This window comes from Arachis ipaensis, chromosome B07 (genome assembly GCF_000816755.2).
Source record: "Arachis ipaensis cultivar K30076 chromosome B07, Araip1.1, whole genome shotgun sequence".
NCBI classification, from domain to species: domain Eukaryota; kingdom Viridiplantae; phylum Streptophyta; class Magnoliopsida; order Fabales; family Fabaceae; genus Arachis; species Arachis ipaensis.
Window position 1 is genome coordinate 7,318,013 of NC_029791.2, and position 6,444 is coordinate 7,324,456.

The following is a 6,444-nucleotide window of genomic DNA, read 5'->3' on the forward strand; positions in this document are numbered from 1 at the left end:
GAATAATATATATGAAAAAATTGAGAATTTTTTTAACTAACAATAATTATTTAATGATTTTTTTTTCATTAAACTTTTCCTCTCTCTTTAATAATCTTTGTTCATCTACTACTTTGTTGGCTATATTAGAAAAGAATAATTTGTTCTCTAGCAAAATGGATACATAAAATGAGCCTTGAGGATACACCAACTTTTGTTCCTTCACATGGCTAGCATCTTAAGGAGAAAAAAAAAAGAAGAAAAACAAAGACTTGGTGTTTTGATATTTGCTCACATACTATCTATTTATTTATAATGATCCAATCATGTTCATTATATTAGCAACTTAGTCTTACTTAGGTTGCAAATATATATATATAGAGAGAGAGAGAGAAAAATAACACATATATATAGGACTCTACACTCTCATATACTACATTTTCTATTAGGCTCAAACCAAATAACACATGATGATGGTATATAGAAAATCCGGAATGAATTACTTAAATCAATACTTCATGAGCTTATTAAAGAAAAATAAATATTAGGCTTAAACATCCACTTCATTTTCCTGTCATTACTAACACATTTGTATGTAACAAATTCTGAGGATACATACTTGTTTCTGTGTGAAAGTGAACTCCGAGGTATAGCTCGTTCTGTTGATACTTGAACTAACTTTCCTTGGTATTAAGGGGGTGAAACGTCGTCTTCTTTGTGGGGAGGCGGCGTTGGATACCTGCAAACGGACTCCAACGCTCAAGTAAGTATGAGTATAAGAGAGTTCTGAGTAGAATCAGAGTGAACAGCGTACCTTTAGATTAGTAGCTCACCAATATATATAATGAGTTGTTTGAGTGGTTTGTTATTTGGATTAGGTTTGTTATTCATATCTTTGTTGCAGGTTTGACGGGGTCCGTGGTTGTTACCATCCGGATTTGTTGGGATGGTACTAGTCTGAGTGGGGAGGTTGTTGGAGAGGGTATCTCTGCCAGCTGTACTAGGTTCCGAGGTTATTGTGGTTGTGGGCCAGGGTTTGAGTAACGGATCATAGCCCCCAAGCTTGACCTATTTTTCTAAGCCGAGGTATAACAGGTCGAGCTTATCATATAGCTCGGAGTCGGGTATAATAGCAGCCCCCAAGATCGACGTGTTTATTGCTGGTTTTTGAAAAAATGGGTCAAGGTTGGGGTTTTGGCGGTAAATTGATTGGACATTTGGATGAGAGAGAAATTTTCGGGGAACGTACTAGACGTTTTAATGTTTTATTGAGAATAGGGATAGTCGCAAATCAGGGACGTTGATTTTGGAACCGGTTTTCAAAATCAATGGTTAGGGTTTGTTTTGAGGGTTTTAGTTTTTTACCTGAAGATCAGGTTAGTGGGCTGGTGGATTTTGTGGACCTTTGATTTACTGCTGCTGTTTTACTTTTTCCTTGCGATTTCTGGAGATGAGCAAAAAAGGTTGGTGTTTTCTGTTCGTATTTCTATTTTGTTGCTTTGCTGATGGATAAGGGGAAAGGTGTTATAGTTGATAGGAGGGTTAGGGGTAAGAAAAAGAAAGGGGTGGTCGATGATACTGACAAAATTGTGGAAGAGGTTTTTGTTTGGGATCCCGTAAATCCCTATGGATGGGTTGCTGAGTCAGTTAAGGGTTGGGTGTCTGTGTTTGATGATGATCGGAGCATTTTCCAATTAGGTTTGCCATCCTCCTGGGTTAGAGCGGGTAGTGGTATTAACCTAGGTTTTTGCCATGCAATGCTAGTGATTGAGTCTTCCATTGTGGTGAGGGGTTCGAGTATTTTTTCATGTATAGTGCTGTTTTCGTAGAGTTAGGAGTTAGGTTCCCTTTTTCCGAATTTGAATGCGATGTGATGATGCAGTTAAAATGTGCGCCATCACAATTGCATCCTAATTCTTGGGCATTTGTTAGGGCTTTCGAAATTTTGATGGGTGTATTAGAGATTGAGGCGTCCTTAGAAGTGTTCTTTGCTCTGTTTCAGTGTAAGGGTGTGAAAAGGGGGTGCTGGCTGAACCTTGCTAGCACCCCGGGTCGTGCTATTTTCAGCTTGTATCGTTCTTCCTTTAAGGGCTTCAAGTCTATGTTTCTGAAAGTTGGTGTTGTTGATAGTGATTTTCCATGGTACGTTGATCATTGTTTGTTAGAAAAGTTTCCCTTATTCTGGGTTCCAAGACCTAGGCAGATTCTTGGTATGGATAAGATGGAGTATAGAAATGAGATGGTTGTTGAGTTCCTAGTAAATCATATATCCTCGTCCTCTCTTCTTTTTGTTGTGGATATTTTTGAACTTGAAACTGATAGAGATGCTTTATCTGAATATATAGGTAAATGTCCTGGTTTCCTCTTGTTTATGTAGTTGTGTTTTTGTTTGGTTGCTGACTATTTTAATTTGTGCAGTTGAAAGGGCTCCTAAGGTGACATCTAGTAGCTTGCGGGCGTTCTTTCACAGTAAGAATGTTGAGAAGCAGGGATCTAGCAGTCAAACTATGGCCGAGAAGGGAGGGGAGGTGAATCAGCCTTATCCAGTGAAGAAAGTCAGCTATAAGCGTAAGAGGGCTGATGCTAAGAAGGGTATGAATCTTGCTGAGGAAAAAGGTGATTTGAAGGAGATCAATCTGGATCAGGTTAAAAAATTTACCGAGAATCAGAAAGTGTTACATGGTTATAGAGGGGATGAGGATTTGACGTCATTGTGGAGTGAACATTTCCCATTCACTGTGATGGCCGATGAACATGGTCAGAGTCCTGCAGATGTTAAGCTCATCCATGATGTTGGGGATGTTGGAGTGGCCCAGTATTTGCAGGTATTTATTGCTGTCAGTTATTTAATTGTTTGTAGATATATAGGTCTGGTTTTTGTTATTTTGATTCTGTTTGGATATTTTGGTTTAGGTTATTTGTGCTCGTTTGATGTGTATTGGTCGGACCGAGGAGTTAAAATATTCGAGGACTGCTTTTGATAAGGCTGCGATGGACCAGCTTATGCAAGAGAATTTGGAAAAAAGTAGTAAACTTCGTGATGCTTTGGATCTAGTGAACGAGTTAGGAGAGAAACTGAATGCTGCTGAAGCTTCTGTGAAAAAGTCTGGTGAAGAGAAAACAGCTCTTGAGGCTAGGTTGATTGTGCTCGGGGTTGAGAAGAAACAAGCCGAGGCTGAGAAAGAGGACCATGGCCTGGAGATGTTTGCAGCTGGGTTTGAAAGGGATGTTGGGCAGGCGAAGCTTCTGATACCTGCTGCTGATTTGTCGATGATGGATCCTTGCAAGGTGGTCATTGGTGATGAGCTGGTGGATGATGATGATGGTATCGAGGGTGAAGGTGAAAGTCATGGTGCGCCATAGTTTTCTGAAGTGAATTGTTATGTTTTGTTTATCTTTTGGAATTTTTAGACAGTTGGCCTATGGCAAAAAGATAATTGTTAGTCGGATTGCTGTTTCATAGCTTTTTGCTAAAAAACACCTTTATTTTGTACAAGGTTTGGTAGTATGGGTATTGTTAGTTATGTGACTTCCTGTTTCGAAAGTCTTCTTGTTTGAATGTGCGTGTTGATAATTGTTATCTGTTATTTTCTAAGCAGGATAGGAAAAAATAATTGTAAATATAATTGGATATTATTGTATTTTGAAAATGCGGGGTGGTGTGCCTCATTAAAATCTCTCCAGCAAAACCCTCCTTAGGGATAAAATCTGGTAGTAGGAAAAAGAGTGCATCACCGTGTCCGACTTATAGACTAGCTAAAATACATCTTTAGAGATGATGTGTTCCAAGTGTTTGGTAGGATAGTTCCATCGAGCTTTTGTATTTTGTATGCTCCTTTGCCAATGACTCGTTGGATTCGAAATGGGCCTTCCCAATTGGCGCTTAGTTTGCCGTGTCCTTGTGGCCTTCGTATGTCTTCGACTTTCCTGAGAACTAGGTCTCCCTTCGAGAATTTCCTGAATTTGAGTTTCTTATTGTATTTTCGAGCTATAGCTCGTTTGGCCGCTAGTTGTTGTAATGCTGATTTGTCTCTGTCTTCTTCTACGAGGTCGAGCTCGACTCTTCTGTTTTCGATGTTGTCACTCTCATTGACGTTTGTGGTTCTAGTGTTTTGTAGGGATACCTCAATGGGTATCATGGCATCACATCCGTAGACCAGCCTAAAAGGTGTTTCCCTTGTTGACAATTGTTCAGTTGTGTTATAGCTCCACAATACTTCAGGGATAAGCTCGGCCCATTCTCCTTTTGAGTCTTCGAGCTTCTTTTTAAGACCCTGAAAAATGATCTTATTGGCTGCTTCGGCTAAACCGTTAGTTTGTGGATGTTCGACAGAAGAGAATTGTTGAACTATTTTGAAATTTTCTAAAAAACTTGCGAATCTTTAATCTATAAATTGTCTTCCATTATAAGTAATAATGAATTGAGGAATACCGAATCGACATAGTATGTTTTTCCATACAAAAGAAATCATTTTTTTAGAAGTGATTTTTGCCAACGATATTGCCTCTATCCATTTTGTAAAGTAATCAATGGCGACAATTAAAAATTTAACCTGGCCTGGGGCGGGTGGAAAGGGTCCAAAGATGTCTAACTACCATTTGTTGAACGGCCAGCATATCTCGGATGCGTGTAACTGCTCGGCCGGGTTGTGGATGATCGGTGCATGACGTTGGCAATGGTTGCAGTGTTTAACTTTGTTCCTGCAGTCTTGTTGTAACGTCGGCCAGTAGTAACCTGCTCGGAGGATTTTGGCCGCCAGACTTTGGCCGCCTATGTGCGTGCCACAGACGCTTTCATAGACTTCATCGATTGCCAGCCTGGGCTCTTCCGTATTTAGACATCTTAGGAGAAGTCTTGTAAATCCTCTTTTGTATAATTTGGTTCCGAATATTGTGTAGAAACTTGCTCTTCTTTTGAACTTTCGTTGATTTTAAATGTTATTGGGTATGTTACCTGTTTGTAAATAAGTTATGAAGGGTGATCTTCAGTCATCTTTCTGCGAGATACTCAAAATTATTGTTACCATAACACTAAACTCTTCGAGTGTTAGTTGAAATAATACAAGTATTGTAATTTGACTTCTTATTGTTGCTAATTTTAAAAGGATATTTACTCTATCATTTTATTCACGAAGTATATATATATAAAACTTTACACTCTCATATACTACATTTTATATTAGGCTCAAACCAAATAATCCGAAATGAATTACTTAAATCAATACTTCATGAGCTTATTAAAGAAAAATAAATATTAGGCTTAAACATCCACTTCATTTCCCGTCATTACTAACACATTTTTATGTAACAAATTCTGAGGATACATACTATATATAACTTTTGTTCTCTCTCGTGGTTATTATATGAAGGAAAAAAGACTAGACGTGTAAATAATCTTGCTATCATATTATTTATGGTACTTGCTCACATATACATACATAGTAAAATAATACATGTGGATCCTTCTTTTTTTTTTTTTTTTTTTTCTTTTTTCTTTTAAAAACAAAACATGTCTCAGTATGCTATGCATAATTATAAGGTGAGTTATATGATTGCACGGTGTTGAATGATTACAGGTTGCGAAGGTTTGACCGACTAATTTTATGATAACATGTGGCAAAAGAAATCACTTCATTAAGTGAATTAATGCGTAGTAACCGAGTCTAAAAATAGATTACTGTAAGAATATTTGAGAGATTTTTTCAGCTAATTTTTTTTTATTACTTCGACTTCAGTAGAGATGGCAATAATGGGGCAGGACAGAGCGGAGGATATCTTTTCACTTTTCCTTTTCGTCCTTAGATTTGTTCTTTATTCTTGTTTTGATTTTCGTTGTATAAAAATATTATCTCATCTCTATTTTTTGTAGATTTTTATTTTTTGTGGGATTCATTTTCCATCTTTTTATATTGATTAAAATATTATTACAACATAGAAAGATACTGTCAGCGATAAAAAGGGAAAAACACCGTAATCAGAGACAATGAAGCGGTTATAAGTGACGACACAATGAACACTAAGCAACAATAACAAGGAATATGGTTATAAAATTATGAGTGATTGAAATTTGCGAGTTCTAATCTTCTAGAGTGACTAGAAAATGAAATAGTATAATGTTATAAAAAAAAGGGAAGGCACTTTTAAAATTAGGGTTAAGTTTTTTAATATATATATAACATATGAAATGACTAAAAAATTTATATTAAAAATAAATTATTAAGAATATTTAAATAAATTTAATAATTCGAAAATTAGCGCGGACGGGACGGAAATTCCCGTTTGAGTTCCCATGTATGCCTCAGGAGAGTTTTAGCCCCATCCCCATTTTAAGAAAAATTTTTTTTTGTCTTTGGGTCCCTATTTAGAGTAGTGATCTCCACAGAGATTTTCGTATTTAAAAAGTTTTGCCATTTCTAAGCCTCACTGCGGATCAACAATATGAAATGAAAAAAATGGTTGAGTCTC